This window comes from Pholcus phalangioides, unplaced genomic scaffold, assembly GCF_987345545.1.
Source record: "Pholcus phalangioides strain wild (caught in Gottingen) unplaced genomic scaffold, Ppha-v1.0 ptg000014l_1, whole genome shotgun sequence".
Taxonomy (NCBI): domain Eukaryota; kingdom Metazoa; phylum Arthropoda; class Arachnida; order Araneae; family Pholcidae; genus Pholcus; species Pholcus phalangioides.
Window position 1 is genome coordinate 11,936,951 of NW_028301607.1, and position 18,950 is coordinate 11,955,900.

The window sequence follows — 18,950 nt, forward strand, 5'->3', positions numbered from 1 at the left end:
CATTTTCTTTTTCAGGAGAGAGCCGATTGTGTTTACCGAGAAAAAGGGTCGTGACCATGCGTCCGGCTTTTTAAGTAGATTTTTCTGTTTTTTGATCTAGAATTATGTTATCAGTTTTAATAATGCCAGATAACAGGTAATTTAATCCTTAAAATCGCGTTTAATTTGGATAGCATAGCATCATCACTTATCCTGTAAAGATGACGTATAACGAGGTTATTTTTTATTACGAAATTTATTTCAAATGTGTTTCTGGTACTCCAGGGACCGGACAAGTGATAGCGAAGTTTTCCTTCGCTTCCGAACCATTCTGGAAAATATACTAGGTGAGGGGGAACCAAAATACACACCTGCCCTTTTTATAGAGTAAGCCTGCAAGACGGCTCTTGGGCGATGCGACCCATTACGGCCGCACGCGGCGCCAATAGAAGGGTGCTAACTTCACATGGTGAATAGGTGAAAGAAAATTATTTCTGTCCGTTCTGGAGAGGTGCCAAATCCGAGATGAAAGGGCAAAAAGAAAAATTTTTTTTTGAAAAGAAAAAAGTTTTTGCTAGGAATTGTTGGGATAAGTTATTAGGGAGATGCATGATCCACAAGAGTTAGGGCTGACAGAGCTCCAGAGCCCGGGGGCCCTGGACTCCATTATTTTTTCCCCCACTATAAATTAATTGTAGAAGGGTTCCCCGCATTTAAAATCTGGCTTGGGCCCCGCGAAAGATTCCAATCTGGGGCCCCTGACGCAGGATATAGGGCTATGGGGGAATAGACAGGAGGCACAAAAATTCGAGACTCCCAAATAGAGATTTTGTCTCGAGCCGCCCCTGATAGCTTATATTCTTGTTTTTGGTATTACGGTCTTAGGCCCTGTCTATTTTTATTCATTCAACATCTCCGTTTTCGAGGTATGACTCAAAAGCGTGATGTCCTATATGCGTTTTCACCGTGTGAAAATTTTAAAAATTTTGGAGTCTTAACTAAAGTCTACGCTGCTGCCCCTTACAACCTGCCACCCGGGTGCACCCTCGCTTAAGCCGCCCCTGCACCGGCTTTTACGTCAGAGCAGTGACGTCAGTCAGCTGGTACCGACGCCAGAGCCTCACGAGACACAGCCCCTAATACATAGCCCTGATGAACCTAACCATCGGTACAAGTTCTGACCTAGACCATTCTTCATATATAAAACGACCATTAACCAGCCACATCGAGATAAATTTTCAGTTCATTTCTCTAGAGGAGATTCCAATTACACATCGTGGAAGAAATTTCTAACGACTCGAAAAACGTGATTCTTCTAAAGAAATTCCAATATGGCGGACAAAAAAGAAGGAGAAAAGAAGATTCTTTTCTTGTTTAAAGCAGGAATTCAGAAAGTACTTTAAATTGACTTTTTATTTCTTGGTAGAACAGATCAACGAAGGAGTTTCCTTCTTGTTCTTATCTCTCTGGAGGAAAAACTTCTCTCGATTCATCGTCTTCTTTTTGTGAACATCAAGAAAAATAGGAAAATGGCGGAGCTCGATCTTCAAAGAACCAAGGAGAACACATATATATATAGGAAGCGAGAACTCGATTTTTAAAGCGTCAGCCATCTTGATTATTACGTTCTGAATCCGTTCAACTTTTTTTGCTTCATACTAGAATCCGTTCAGGAATGAATTCATTTTTTTTTTCCATGTTCGTTAGCTCAAAATGATTTCCCGTTTTCAGTCTGGATTGTCTGTATGCCTTATTACTTTGGACAAAGGGTCATTTCCCCTGGATTTTTGTTGGCTCTGTTTGATTATTCTTGAGCCACCATTACTTTCGCGCATTCGTCTAATGCAGTGTTTCCCAAAGTGGGCAATATCTCCCCCTGGTGGGCGATGGAATGGTCCGGGGAGGCGATAGAAGCTACAGACTCAACATGGGATCCTATGGGTTCACTTGAGTTGGGGGGCGATGAGAGGAAAAAATTGCTGATGAAGGGGGGAGATGGAATGTAAAGTTTGGGAAACTGTGGTCTAATTTATTGGTCTGCGTCCAGGGCACAAGGATTTACGGAAAGTTCACCGCTAGGAAAATTCACCGAATATTGCCATCTATGGTGACGGAAAATTCGCCGATCTGAAACAATGCCGAGGGCCACATGAGTGATTTGGAGTTATGCCACGTGTAACTTATATGATTTGAAACTGTGCCGCGTGTAGCTTGAGTGATCTTGAACTTCACAACGGGCCACTTGAGTGCTCTGGAACAGAACTTATTTGTATGTGTGTCGCGGTTACCTCAAGTCAGGGGTCTTCATTATTTCAGACATTGCGGGCCAAATTGAACTATCCACAAAGCCAGCGGACCGCTAAGCCATACCGTGGTACTCTCTATTATTAAACAGGGTTCCCCAAATTTTTATCTCTAAATTTATTGCTTTCGTCGAATTTGAATTTTTATTTATTTTCCAATAACTTCCTTTCATTAATTAACTAAATATTTAATTAATTATTTTTGACCAATTACTTCTTTGATAAAATCTGAAATTTGTCACTGCAAGAAAGCAAATCATGGAATCGTAGACCTAAACCTTTCTTCAATTTTTTCTGTGTCCGAAACGTTCGTAAAGCTTCAGCCGGTGATTCATGCCTGAAGTAAAACAACTTCATCAGCAACCTAACCATTAGTTAAATCACAACAATAATAATAATAAAAACGCATGCAAGAGCCAGTAACAGAAAAATTCAGAAATGGGCTGGATATTAGTCGTAAAGCCTGTACTTTATAGCACGGATTTGAATATTTCGATTCGTTTGCAACGCCTCATATCGACAAAAATCTGAACTAAATTTTTATTTCGTACCAAGGAAAAAAAACTCTTAGTGACTGACTTTTTTCGTAAACCGAATTCAAATATAGCAATTCCTTCAATTTTTATGAGTTTTTAAATTATTTACGAATTTTTGTGGGGCAGGCTGTATATAATTCCCAAACAAGGTTAATTTCATTAACTAAATGATTTTCTACAGCTTTGGTTATTGAAATTTTTGTCTATCTTGCTCGGTTCTCAAGCTGACACAAAAAAAGTTCTTAAATTTTCCACCAGGTAGCGTTCTAAACGTTCTCATCATTTAGGGCATACTCGTATTGCTATACCACTACACTGATTCCATGATTCAATTTACCATATTTCAGGAGTTATTCAAGATTATGTGAAATTTTTAATGTTCATCACATTTCTCTCAAATGTTGATCGGGGGTTCCGCTCCCGGGCATCCCAAAATGATTCTTAGAGGTTGAAAATGACGGTAAGAGGCTGCTCGTGTCACTGTATACAAGATTTTCAAGTGGTCATAACTTCTGAATGTATGAAGATAGAACCATGGAAGAAGTGTCTAAGTATACTAAATCGCGCATGCGCTATACGATAATGCTAACCAAAATGTCACCTGGTGGGGGAAAATTCTTTAAATTTTTTATCTTGTCTTGACAAATCAATGGGCTTCGAATAAAATTAATGCTTAAATTTGTGAAATTATATTTAATGAGATGATAATTTCATAAAGTTTACTTAGAATGTGTACACTGCTTGCAACTTTTTTTGACATTTAATATAATAACTTAACTCTACTACTATTACTACTACTTTCAACCATCGAGTGATTCAGCCATTCGAACCATTCTTCACAAAGTGCATTACGATGGTAAATTATAAGGAGGAGGGGAGGGGAATTCAAACAATCACACGAATCATCGACAGGGTTCGTATTCTCACCCACATCTCTCTCGTGTGTGAAAAAATTCATCGCCGGAAAATTCACCGACAACATTTCACTGTCGCGCAATTCACTGACAGCATTTCACCACTACGTAATTCACTGATAACATTTCACCATAACGAAATTCATCGCTTGGAAATTTCACCGACAACATTACACCACCCCGCAGTTCACCGACATTTCACCTCAACGCAATTCACCGATAACATTTCACCTCCACGAAATACACCGACATGACAATTCAACGGCAAAAAATTCACCGAAATTATTTTACCGCCACGCAATTCGCCGCTAGGAAATTTCACCGACAAACAATTCATAGAAAAATTGACATAGTGAGAGAGTTTACGAGCAGATAAGTGAGCCAATGTGTGAGCAAATGAGTGATCGATCAAGTTAGTCAGGGAGTTACAGATTGGGCAGGTGAACAAATGAGCGAGTGAGTAAGAGAGTTAGGTAGCTAGCAAGTGAGTAGTGAATGAGCACGTGAGAAAGGAACGAGTTAGTGAGAAGATGAGCGAATGATTGAGTAAGTGAGCAGGTGAGAAAATAAGCGAGTGGATGAGGGTATTAATGAATGAGCAGGTGAGAAAACGACCCAGTGAGTGAGAGAATCAGTGAGGAAGCAAGTGAGCAGGTGAGAAAATAAGCGAGAGTGGGTGAGGGAATTAAGGAGTGAGAATGTGAGAAAACGATCCAGTGAGTGAGGAAGCAAGTGAGTAGGGGAATGAGCAAGTGAGAAGGTTAGCGAATGATTCAGTAAGTGAGCAGGTTAGCGAATGATTCAGTAAGTGAGCAGGTGAGAAAATAAGCAAGTGGGTGAGGGAATTAATGAGTGAGAAAGTGAGAAAAAAAACACTAAATACACGAGCAGGTGAACAAATTATTGAGCGAGTGATCTGGTGAGGAAACGACGCAGTAAGTGAGAGAATTAATGAGAAAGCAGGTGAGTAGCTAATTGAATGAGAAAATGAGCAAATGATCGAGTGAGTGACTGGATAGCTGAGCAAATGACCAAGTGAGTAAGCAAATGAGTGAGTGAGAAGATGAGCAAATGGCTAAGTGAGTAAGCAAATGAGTGAGTGAGAAGATGAGCAAATTAGCGTTACATATAAGAAAATTAGCTTGTGAGTGAGCAGGTGAGGAAATAAGCTTGTGAGTGAGCAGGTGAGGAAATAAGCTTGTGAGTGAGCAGGTGAGGAAATGAGCTTGTGAGTGAACAGGAGAGGAAATGAGCGAGTGAGCAAATGAATGATCTAGTCACTCATATGGTAACTATCTCACACTCTCTCTCACCAACTAATCCACTAGCTCATTCCCACAAATCCAACTCGCTCCCACTTTCCCTCACTTACTCAATCGCTCGGTCACTGGTAACGAACTGTTGTCAGTGAATTGCGTGGTAGTGAATTTCACGTGAGTCCTTCTAGATATTACAATATTCCCCATGAATGTTCAACATCTAAATTCGGTTTCCAAAATATTCTCAAGTATATTCTCTATGGTCAATAAGGTGAAACTCGAGTATTCGTCCACTTATCGGAAACCGGAGTAAATCTAGCTCTGTGTGTGTGTTTAACTATTACTATATTTATACGTGAGTATATAAGTTGCAGTACGAGGAAGGATATACTCGAGACACGCTCGTCGCACACCATTCGAGACTTATCTTAATCAGGTTTAATGTACTTTCCGGCAAGCTACTTTTAAAACAGCCTCCGTTTCCAAAGATTCCTGGAGTTTAAGAGGAAGCGAATCGATGGCCGGTTCATTAGGGAAATGAAGACAAGGTCTCGAGAGAAGCAAATACACAGCGAAAGTGATGTCTCGTGCGAAGGGCAAACAGCACAGACGAGAATCCTCCGGGAGACTGTATTTCACTGATGGAAGAAGTGGTTGCTTTCGAGAAAATTCTGAAGATTATCACTTCATGCCGATAACGTGCTCAAGTAGCCTTTACGAGAAACCTGAAAAGTTTTAACGTCTAATGAGAGGAGCTATAAAACACATGGACCGAAAACGAATTTCTGGGATTTTCTTATCTATTCCTAGTACGAATAGACATTTTCCTCTGAATGAATGTTAACCCGGGGGGGGGGGGGGCCCACCCGTGGCACGCGCACCACAAGTGGCAAGCCGTGGTATCAGGAGTGTCACGCGAACGCTTTGGGGCCGTTAAGTATTACGTCAGCAAATTTTTAGCCATTTTTGAACCCCCCCCCCACCCCTGTCAGCAGAAATCATAAAAACTCTGAACCCCTTATCAGCAAATTTTCGTCAGCTCTGCCCCCACCTCCTAACGCATATTGGTGGGATCAGAGACGTAAGCGGAGGATAGGAGGTCTCGTGCGCCCCCCGCCCCCGAAGATAAAAAATTTATTTTTTAACGCAAAATTTCGAAAAAAAAACCTTTATATATTATAATCGATTTCTGTTAATTTCAATGTTATTCTATTGGAATGCTAAGAACTCAAAATTTCTTTTTAAGAAATTCAGTGTGACCTATCCTCTATGCCATATATATGGTAAGCTCAATGGCCCGCGGACCAAATGAGGCCATCGGGGTTATCTGATGTGGCCCACCAGCTCAAACCTAATTTTGTAAATATCAACTGCGCGGCACATTTACAAATATCTTAAGTGACCCGTGACACAATTACAGTGCATTTAAGTGGCCCGCGGCACATTTTGATATCGCTCAAGTAGGCCCGTGGCACATTCACAGATCACTTAAGTGAATCGCGACACAGTTCCAGAACACTTTAGCGATCCGTGGCACATTTACAGATCCCTTGAGTGACATGTGGCACAGTTTTAGAACGCTTACCCGGCCGAATCCCTTACGAATCGCTCTAGTGCGAGATTATTTTTTGGGAGGAGTGGGGAGCTAAGCTCTCTTACAAAGTTTATTCGGAGGGACGCCCCCGAGCACCGAAAATCCGTAGGTTCCGATACCGATGCCCAACATGTTGTATCTAAGACGAACATACGTACATACACAATCTGCATTGCGATAATCGAATTTATGACTCAAAAATAAAAACAATTTAAAACTCAAAAGAGTGAGGAAACTTAATTTTTTTACTAAAATGACAGGACCGCCGAGCAATATTTTGCAGGAACGGAGAGAAGCTCATGTACCGTGAAAACGGTACGTATGGTCTAATCCGAGAATGATCACTCTCCGCTATCCGTACAAAGGTTTTAACAGCTGGCTGATGCGAATATATCTTCGCATCACCCAGCTGTTAAAAACCTTAACGTATGGTCTTCGTGTTGAAATTCGTAGAGTGGCACGCTCATTGGAAAATAATATTGATCGTGAACCGGCTTGGAAAAGGGATGGCCCAACACCATTTAAAACTTCGCAAAAATGTACATCTTTGTTTTACAGTTTAATGATATGGATTTCATTATTTAAGGAAAAAGAGTTACGTATGGTCTTATCTCTGGCGAGTTTCAAACATATTTATTAAGGAATCGATACCTCTCAACGTCGCGCTCCACAGGTTGAGAATCACTGCCCTGAGCTGCGATGTCGCCGTGAAATCTTACCTAAATCTAGGTAGAAGGAAGTTTATTTTCAAATATAGTGTGATATTCCCAATGTCATTCTCAGTGCAACGTCATTGTCGAGTCGGAAGAGGGTCGTTCTATAATAAATATACAGAGTCGGTGGAAAGTTCTGGACACATTTTGAAAATTATGATTATAAAGAAATCGACCAATATTGCCATAAAAAAAGTGCGTTAAAATACTTATCATTGCGTTATCATAACATTGTAGTAAACAAGGTGTCTGAGCTTCAACAGATCTGACGATGGAATTTTCATAAATTCTGGAATTATATTCCTCATTAATTCTTAATTTCTATCACCTCTGGGGAATTCTGAATTTTCATTGATGAATAGATATTTTTCAGCAATCCTGTATATTCTGTGAAAATGCGTGAATCTCTCTGGAGTGCCAATTCTCCTCCCCACCACAAAAAGAAATGTAAAATCGGGGCCACAAGGAGCCCTAAAATTATTTTTATTATATTTATTATTTATTTTCGTACCGGGCCCCGCGTCTGATAACGGCAGACCTGTCTTCAGTTGCGACTCCTACGAATTTCTGACTGACGTTGTTTTTATCCTTACCGTATCCATCGGGTTTTTCCACTAGGTGTTAGAAGACGTTATCGGACATGAAGTGCGATCTAACTAACCTGACAAGCCTCGTGTTTGCAATCGTCCTTGTCAATTTGTATAGGTACCTCGTATTATGGGTGACGTGCGTCAAAGAACTGCTGCTGCAATGAATTCGAACAAATTTTGTTTCCCAAGAATTTTTTTCTGATCGGAATTTCTGGAGAGAATTGGATACAGATTCGTCATTCGGTCAATAGAAAAATCACTTGCCAATGAATGATTTGATCTAGTAAAATCCATTATATGTTGCGTCTAAACTTTCTCCTTCTTCGGCTTCTCTCCACCAATAAATCAAATTAAAATCCCACTCAGTCGTTTAGTTCTGAACAGGAGAGTCAGTAGCGGTTATATTTAAACGGATTGTCCAAATCAATGAAAAATATTTATTCATTAGTTTTATTGCTTCAAAAAAAACAATTTATCATATTTTCCTTCGTATAATCCACGGATTATCTGATAAAAAAAAGTAGTTAAACATTAAAAATTGCGGATTATTTACCGCTGTGGACAATCTGCAGAAAATGATGCTATCAGCCGGAAATAGATGGCGCAATCAGTCGATTGACAAAGATTTTTTATTTGCCGCTGCTCTATATCCCACCCAATCAGAAAGACTTTCGAGACCAACTGTGGTTATATATTCAAATGAAAAACAATACCGAAAGGATAAGAAGTTCAGTGCAATCTAAAAGTGCGGATGAGTGAGGAAAGAATGATTTCGTGGCAAGATAGTGTACGTATGGCATAAAAGAAAGGGCAGCATTTTTAAGCCACGTGCTCTCCTAGTTATGGATTCAATGAAAGCTCATATTCAAGAAAATATATACAGTAGAGTCTCGTTTATCGACGCCTTCCGGAGGCGAATCCCCGGACGAATCTGCAAGGGGAGTTGCTACATATAAGGAAATTAACTACATACTCGCGGAGAATTCCAAGCTTTTTATAGCGACCACGATTCCTTGGTAGAGAAATGGATGATAAATGCTGAAGAGAAAATGTCTGTCTTAAATATCTGCGAGAATTTCATAATATTTTTTTTATACCGAAACGTATCGTGGTCGAGAGAATAACAGCAATAGGTGATAATGTGAGAGACCAGTTGGAAGTAATATCAGCAAATATAACCTGTTCATATTTTGTGACCATTTGGTACAGGTCAGTATACATAAATCTGTCCCTAGAAATGAAATATTAAGATGTTTCATCTCATGATGACAAGGTGCGAGCGACATATCTAGCATTCTTAATTGATATTACAGGACATTTGAATCACTTTAACAACCAATTTCCATTTACCAGGTTTTTCTTGATACAGCGCCATCTGTAAATGTCATTTTTAACTTTTTTTTTTTAATTTTGAGGAAAAAAATATCCCTACGCCATCATAAGTATTTTATACAAATACAAATACAAATACAACGCCACAACAGGCAAAATGCCCAACGAGGTGGCTGATAAAAAGATGCCCATAAAAATATGGTTGTCATACGTTTCAAAAATACAGCAACCCAATTAAAAATGCAATTAACACAAATTACAAACAATATATACACATGATAAAATATTATACAATGCCCATAAAGAATACTTATGGTTGTCTTATTCTAAGAATGGATAGCTTCTCGATTTATCCCAACATGTTTATCGTATTTCTTTTTAAACGTGTCAATTGTGTTACAATTTACTACCTCCGGGGGTAAGCTATTCCATTTATTAACAACCCTATTGGAGAAAAATTCCCTGCGACACCATAACCTTGCATTGTCCCTCACCAATCGATACTGGTGTCCCCTTGTAAAAGCAGTCGATTGGCGGTGTACTAAAAGTTCATGGTCCATCCTATCCATCCCATTGAAAATTTTGAACACTTCGATCATATCTCCTCGACACCTGCGTTCATCCAATGTAAACATATTCAAAAAATGAAGTCTTTCTTCATAACTCAAGCCCTGTGTGCCAATAAGGACACGCGTAGCTCTTCTCTGCACCCCTTCAACCAAGTCTATGTCCCTCTGTAGGTATGGTCTCCAAAACCTTACAGCATACTCCAGTCCAGGACGAACTAAGCCTCGAAAAAGCGGAAGAATGACTTTAGGAGAACGCGAAGAGACCTTTTTGAAAATGAGACCAAGCATTCTATTCGATTTTTTGACAACCGCTGAACAATGTTCAGAAAACTTAAGTCGCTCGTCAATGAGAATTCCCAAATCGGTGACTCTAGTTGCATCCGGGATAGTGACACCATTCAACTCGTAAGAGAACCGTGGGTTGTTCGAACCAAAATGAGCGACCATGCACTTATCTACGCTAAACGTCATGCTCCATTCATTTGCCCATGCTGCAATCTTGTTTAAGTTGGTCTGGAGCAACTCCCTATCGCTTTCATTTCCGATTACCCCCATTAGCTTCACATCATCTGCGAATTTGCTAGTAATTCCATCGATACCCTGATCGAGTTTGTCGATAAAAAGTGAAAAAAGTATGGGGCCAAGGACACTTCCCTGAGGAACTCCACTTGTGACGTCTGTCCAACCAGAGAATTCCCCGTTCACCATAACTCGTTGCGACCTATCTCTTAACCACGATTCTATCCAATTCAGCAAGTTGCCCCCTATTCCAATCTCGTGTAAACGCTTCAAGAGTTTGCCATGTTGGACCCGATCGAATGCCTTCTGGAAATCAAGGTAAACAACGTCGACATTTTTGCTCTTACCCAAAGCCTTAGTCACGTAATCATAGAAGCAAAGGAGGTTAGTTACACATGACTTCCCCTTCCTGAACCCATGCTGATTATCCGACAATACATTATTCTCGTCTATCCACTTCACAAACTGCCTTTTGATGATAATTTCCAAAATTTTCGAGAGGGAGCTCGTCAAACTCACTGGACGATAATTAGACACCACTTCTCTACTACCCTTCTTAAATATCGGAACAACGTTAGCCAGTTTCCAATCTCTCGGGACGATACCCTCAGCAACACTACTCCTGTATATCTGTGCGACTGGCCCCAACAATTCATTAGCACCTTCCCTGAGAACCCTGGGATAGATATCATCTGGTCCTGGTGCTTTGCTTGCACATACATTTCTTAGAAGATTTAGGACCTCCACGTCTTCCACTTGAATATCGTTGAGCGTTTTATTACCCCATGCAACACCCGTATATCGAATATCATTATCTCCATTAAAAACCGACGCGAAAAAGTCATTGAAAGCACTACACATGCCTACATTGCTCTCTACTTTTGAGCCTCCTATCGAGAGGGGGCCAACTGTCCCCTTACATCCATTATTGACGTATCGAAAAAATGATTTTGGGTCAGAGCCAATGTTATCTGCCAACCTAGATTCAACTTGCCTTTTACTATCCCTTATCGCTTTCTTCAACAGTCTTCTTTTATCAGTAAACAATGATAGGTCACCTCGTCCACTTTTATACTCTCTGAATGCTCTTTTCTTTTCAAGATAAAGGTTCCGCACGCTATCCGTGAACCATAGAGGGTGTGATGTACAAACACGCTTTTTTCGAACAAAGGGTATGACGTCGTGCAAAACAGAGGACAGCTTCGTACTAAATTCTTCCCATTGACTTACCACCCCTACTGATTCCAACCGGTCTTTGAAAACTTCCGCTAACCTTCTTCGCAAAACATCAAAGTTAGTTCTCCGAAAACAAGGAACCAATCTTTTGTTATCAACCTTACCCGAGGAAAAGTTACAGTGAAATCTGACGATACGATGATCACTGGAAGAAAACTCTTCCCCCACCGAAACATGTTCAACAAGATCCTCAGAACTAGTAAGAACTAAATCCAAAATAGCAGTACCCCTAGTGGATTCTGATACATGCTGATACAAAAAATTTTCGAGCACCAACTTAAGAAAGTCTCTTTCATACTGATTTCCAGATGAAAGGTTCTCCCAATCAATACCCGGGTAATTGAAATCCCCTAGTATGAGAACCCTCTTTCGCTTACACATGTAGGAAATTTCATCATGCATTTTGGCGATATAGTTTTGATCCCTATTCGGTGGATTGTAACAAACCCCAACAATAAGCTTATGACGTCTTTTGTTGTCAAGTTCAACCCATATGGTTTCAATATCACTTCTCTGCACGTTACACTCTCTAGCCTTCAAACATGATTTCACGTATATCAACACTCCACCCCCTTTCCTATCAGATCTATTTCTCAAAAAAGTATCGTATCCGGAGATGTGTAAGAAAGATTTATCCCCATCGTTTGCCCAAGATTCTGTAATGGCTATAAGATCCAAGTCCTCCACAACTATCATAGTTTCTAAAAAATCTTTCTTGTTACCCAAGCTCCTGGCATTTATTAACACACATTTTAATTTGCCCGGTGGTTTGTTGTCAATCGAGAAGCCATCCAAGTCAGAGGTGGGTAATTCCCCGTCAGTACTGTTGTGATTATCATTAACTAACCCGCATTCCCGACTACGTGGTCTGGGAGTAAAATTTTAGTGCAAAAACATACTGTTGAATTTTTATCAGTTTTTAAAATGTGTCGTGGACTTTTGTTGTATCTTGTTTATGGTTGGATGTATGTAATCTTTTCTAAAGTAAACGTCCATCGATCCTAATGATTCCAGCGCATGACGTAGCAATAACATGAAATCGATACATCTCGATGATGTATGAATTTTCTTTGGATGTTTATGGGGGAACCCTAATTACAAAAATTCATCTCAATATAAGAAAATTAATTTCTGAAACTTAAGCTGAACATTTCCCATTCACCCTCCCATTAATTACTCTTTTTTATGTTAATCTTTCTACTCCCCGTGGATGTCCCATTAAATTAATGGAGCGCTTCTCTTTTTTCCGAATACGTGCCATACTTCATAAATTTAATGGCGCTAGAACCCGGAAACTGGCAGAAGGACTCTCCGTGGTTTTTAATGATTTTACATCAATCATACCTATTTACATATATGACTCTGAGCTAGCTTCTGTCCGTGAAGAGTTTGCTCCAAATGGCTTCTTCATTTTTCTCGACTAAATGCGATTTTGACACGTTTTTATGTAAATGCAAGATAACTTAGCCACAGTAAATGATACACCATTATATGATATCAGAGTTTCTATCTCGACCCCTATCCAATTAACTTTAAACAACATCTTATTCATTATTCTTTACTTCAACCAAGATCTTTTGCATTAGCATTTACTTCAAAACAAGATCTTATTCGTCAGCATTTACTTCAAAACATAATCTTATTCATTAGCATTTACTTAAAAAGCAAGATCTCATTCATTAGCACTTTGAAACAAGATCTTATCCGCTATTCTTCAATTCAAAGCAAGATCTTATTCCCCTATTCTTCACCCAAAACAAGATCTTTATCCCTATTCTTAACTTCAAAGCAAGATCTTTATCCCTATTCATAACTTCAAAACAAGATCTGATTTATTGTTTTTCCCTTCTCAAAGCAAGATCTGATTTATTGTTTTTCCCTTCTCAAAGCAAGATCTTATTCATTAATATTCACATCAGCACATGATCTTATTTTTCTTCACTTCAAGACAATACCTCACATGAGAATTTTGCTCTAAAATCTTAATCAAATGTCTCACACTAAGACAATGGTTGCCAACTTGTGTTACGCGTTCATCCAGGGAAAGAGGTTGTGATGGGCCATTCAGAGGTCACGAAAAGGCAATGGCAGAAAAATAAGAATAAGATAGTAATAAAAAATGGAAAAAAAAAAACATTAGTTATGGCAGTACACTACGAGGGGCTACTGAAGCTTCCGACGCATTTATCATGCTCCATACGCATTTCCGGGGTTACAGAGACAGTTTGTATTTACAGCGGAATGCACTCCTCTTAAGCATCTATCGGGGGTTCAAACTCCTGACTGGCTCATAAACCCCCATCCTTGAGAGCAAGTGTGACGTAAGAATTACTCTATATTATCACAAAAATGAGAAACTTTGCCTGGTTTTAATTTATACAAAAATTGCCACGTTTTCAAGACAAATAAATTAAATTGGTCGAATGGTCGACGCGTTTCGGCTCTTCAATGGAGAGCCGTCATCAGGACCTCGTGGTCAGAATTCACGCGAATGAGTCGTGGAGGGGTGATGTTTACGCGTCTGGTCGTCCGAAGAGTTCGCCTTTGTATTTGCGGCGTCCGGATGGTCTTTGGATGCGAATTGGGGAGCCATCTGTTGCAAAGTGAAGAATTCTAATCGGGGTTTTTCACCTTTTATCATCGACAAGATCCTCAGAAAAATGACCCAGACATGCACCACGAACCTGCTCCCAGCTGACTCAAAACAGTTTTCTAATACCGTTGTTCTTCCATTCGATTTTTCAAGTTTCATGATCTCTTCTATCTTCAAGAAATTTGACTTCCATACAATATTCCAGCCAACAAATATACTCACCTTTTCCCATCTGAAAGATCCTATCTCACCCTCCAAAGAATCTGGTATCTACTTCATCCCATGCAAGAATTGCGAAAATGGATATATTGGCCAAACTAGAAGAAATCTAAATATTCGAGTTCTCGAACACCGAAAGCATGTTGAGAAGGGACGGACGGATAATTCGGCTATTGCCCAACACTGTTGGCAACATTCACATTATTTTGATTTTGATAAAGCGTTTGTTTTTAAAAAAGCAACACCCAATTCTGAATTGAATTTTCTCGAGAGATACTTCATCAGAACATGCCAGAATTTCCTCGTTAATGATGGAAGAAACACACCACCCATTTCGTCAGCTTGGACAGGCTTTATTAACCTCAGTCGTGAAAAAACTTTCAACACTTTGCAACAGACGGCACCCCAATTCGCATCCAAAGACCACTCGGACGCAGCAAGTACAAAGGCGAACTCTTCGGACGACCAGACGTAAACATCACCCCTCCACGACTCATTCGTGTGAATTCTGACCACGAGGTCCTGATGACGGCTCTCCATTGAAGAGCCGAAACGCGTCGACCATTCGACCAATTGAATTTATTTGTGTTGAAAACGTGGCAATTTTTGTATAAATTACTCTATAGTAGATCACTGTTTCCTATACTGCTTTCTAACGACTAGACGTCACATTCAGAGGCAAAACTATTTTTTTTCTTGCTCAAAGATGGAGGAGGGTGGACCTTATATGAAGCATGAAAGGTTGGTTACCAATATTTTTTCAAATCTCATAAAACTTAAAAAGAAAATTTTACCCGATTTCCTTACCCATAAATCTTTTACTCGAAGTTCTTTTCGTTGAGGTATTGACTCAATGTTTTACAAGGACCTCCAATATGTCCTTAAGTCACTTACCCTACTGTCTTAATGTCCCTAACTTCCCCAATAACTATTTAATCTCTCTAACTACTCCAATGCCATACAAGGTTCCTTAATGTTTCAATGTCTTACAATATCCCCGATTTTCTTACTGTAATGTCTCACAAAGACTCGTAATGTCCCTGAGTTTTGAGAGAGACATTCCTTACCCGAATGTCTCACAAGGTTCTCTTCATCTCCCTGTCTTTTACTTTCAATAGCTCACAAGGACCCTTAATTGACCTCCTTGAGTTTTTAATCCTAATGTCTCACAAGGATTTTTCAAGTCTTCAAGTCTTTTACCCCTAATGTCTTACAATGTCACCTAATTTCGAGTAACCCAAGGTCAAACGGGATAAGTGGTGTCAATAGAAGCATGGAATTTTTTACGGGATTTATTTTCTTAGTTTTAATACTTGTGACATGAGAAGTCACCATCTTGCTTGTCCAGATAGAATCATTTACACCGTTTGGCCCACGAAACCGCTCGATACCAGCTATATTTTTCTTCTGATGCATTCGGCAATGATGAGATAATCATTCAAAAACACGGCAGCACATACTAACGACATCTGTTTCAAACGGCAATGATTTAAGACCCGATTCAGGCTCATATACCATCATTTATCAATTATTAGTATATTGCGAAACGACTGTAGGTCGTAGATAAGGCCTTACTCCGGCCATAATATATTGATTAAGAAAATTTCCGAACTGATATATGGCATAGACATATTCATATGATACATCTTTACCGATATATTACAGAATAAAAATCTGATTTGACATCCAATGATTCTGCTTTAATACGACGTTAATTATTGGCATTCTACTACCCGAGACATTGTTATATTGCCGGAATTCCTGACAGCCGATAAATTTAGAGAAAATAGTCTACATGTTGATGGATGCATCAAGAATCCGGCATCTCTACATAAGCGTAGTCTAGACACGGTCTCGATAAAGACCAGAGGAATGATAATGGGCATCGTCGACTGATGCAGAGAGAAGAATTCCAACTAGAAAATGATGTCTCATTCCATGATCGATGAGGATTGTCTTTTACTTTTTTATTCCCAAGCAGTCGCTACCAATCAACCTGACTTTAGTGGACAAACTGATTAGACGGAGGCCGTCCTTTTTGTCGGAACATAATGAGTTTAGTTCTTCTTATCAGCCAATTACTGCTTCTGAAATAGACTCTCGGATGGTTGGGGGCAAAGGATTAACCAATCCTATAGGAAATGAACGAAAAGGATAGGATGATAATTACGGTCGAGACATTCATTAACCTTAGCTGGACTGTGTATAGATCCATTTGGTCCCCGAAAACCGGAAAATTATGTAATATGTGAGGTAATTCAAAACCCCAGGGAATAACTGGATGAACATATAGAACAGCGTAATGAGCAGAAAGCTTCACATGAAGATAATAGGAGGAGCTGTTTACCAGATCTTCTAGTGTATTTTGATTTTTAAGCTGTGTTGTACCAGGTTCTTATTGTTTTGAGATAGCCGTCGCTCCTGCCAGCAGTGATGAAAGTGTAAACAAAGACGATGCATTGAGTGGATATCAGCAGCTGCGGTGATGGTTCTTTCCACAACCTCGGTATGAGAACCAACAAGTTTTTCGTACACAGCAGCGGGAATGGCAATTCTTGCCACGATCGCTTTCAGAAGCAACAACTGTTCTGTGCACCTAAAAGTTAGTGAATATTAGCAGCGGTGATTGCGATTCTTGATATGATCGGTTTCGGACGCTACGATCATTTCGTATGCCTTGAGGTTCACGAATATCGGAATCTGTAATATTTCTTCTAAGATATTCGAACGATGTCTGATTCAAAGACCTCTTACATTTGCTATCAAATCCAGGGTATGTACATCCTAATTCATTTTGGTTTTATTCATGGTCGACCACTATTAACTCAACAAGTATTATATCATTATAATATACACGGTGTCCCTTCAAGACCACCCAAACTCTGCACAGCCAGATTCCTCACTTGGAATACATATAATAAATGCCCAAAGAACTGCACCTGTATTACCCATAGCTTACGAGAAAAATTCGAAAGAAAATTATGACGTCATGTCCGGTGCTTTATTGAATGACGGCTTGGCGTCATTCCACATCATGCGCATGCATGTCTCGTTATGTGCGGTGGACATTTTGAACATCTTCCTATGTAAACATATGCAAATACCAATGTTCATCTTTTCAATAAAGTTTTTCTTTTCTTGCACCGAATATGACGTCACACTTTTCTTTCGCATTTTACTCGAAAACTATGGGTCGTACAGGTGCAGTTCTTTGGGCATTTTTTATATATTCCAAGCGAAGAATCTGGCTATGCAGGGTTTGGGTGGTCTTGATGGGATACCCTGTATATGGACGAACGCCCAGGAAGAAAAAACCGAAATTGATATTTTGCTCATCGATTTACACAAAGCATTCGATAAAATAGACCGTCCTCTCCTGATCAGAAAGCTTTTTAACTTGGGTGTGCCAAAAAAAGTTTGTCGTATACTGTATAGTCATATCTACACTCAAGAACTTTCTCAGGTTCATGTGTAAGATTGTCTTTCTGGGAAAAAGTGCGTGTGCAGTGGGGTGGTGCAGGGCTCGGTATTGGGTCAACTAATATCATGCGTGATACGCATGATATTACTTTTTCACATTCATCCAATTCCACTAGTAGAATTTGCTGATGATAAACTGTTTTTCCCCCACGTCTGAACACACAGAACTAAATTTCACCTGCCAATGTCTGTATAACTGGACTGTAGTCAATCGTCTTCCAATATCAGTTAAAAAATTGGTGTTATGCACATGGGGGAACACCGAATGAATTCAAGCTATATGATGGCTGGTGAAGAGCTCCAGAAATCCACTTCCTACACCGACTTGGGAATCATCATTTGCAACACCGGAAATTTCGAGCTACGGTATTCAAATATAGTGTGTAAAGCGAGACGCGATTCTTATGATCTACGAAAGGCCTATCAAAAATGTGACACTAGTACACTGATGCATTGATTTACAGTTTTTATACGACCTGTCCTGGAATATTGTTCTCAAATATGGTGTCCGTACAAAGTGAGACATATAATTCATCGGAAAGCTCCAGAAATCATTCACCAAGCAGCTCTGCGACACCGTCCATATGAATAAAGACTGAGAAGTTTGAGGTCCACTCATTGGAACGGCGTCACCTGGAGGCCGACTTGAAGCTGGGCTTCAAACTTGTACACAACTCAGTCTATACGGGTCAGTCATCTCCATTCTTTGAAATCATTGCCAGACCATCACTGAGAAGACATCCATCATACAAATTAAAACTTATATATTTTCTCCCTTGTTTTGTTTGCGTTTCTTGAGTGTAATCGTTTTATTATTTTTGCCGATATTGCTGCTTTTCCTCACGAGTGATATTATTTTAATTTGAAATTACATGCAATGTATTTTCATTTTTTTAATGTTTATTTTATCGTGTATTGAATTTTATTTGTATTATACATGTATATTTTATTGTTTGTCATGTATTCGGGGATATTTTATTAGTGTCATATTTTATGCATTTTCCCCCTACATATGTTTGTGTCTGATTAATTTATTGCTTTTACTCTGATATCCCTAATTTTTCTTTGCAATTTCATTGATTGTTTGTATTGTGCACCTTGTGAAGTCAGAGCC

At 39.5% G+C, this 18,950-nt stretch overlaps 1 protein-coding gene across 1 annotated transcript in view; it reads left to right on the forward strand.

Moving 5' to 3' along the window:
• Nucleotides 1–18,950, forward strand: part of LOC149078160 (small conductance calcium-activated potassium channel protein-like) — a 190,508-nt gene that overhangs the window by 96,752 nt on the left and 74,806 nt on the right. The window lies entirely within an intron of this gene.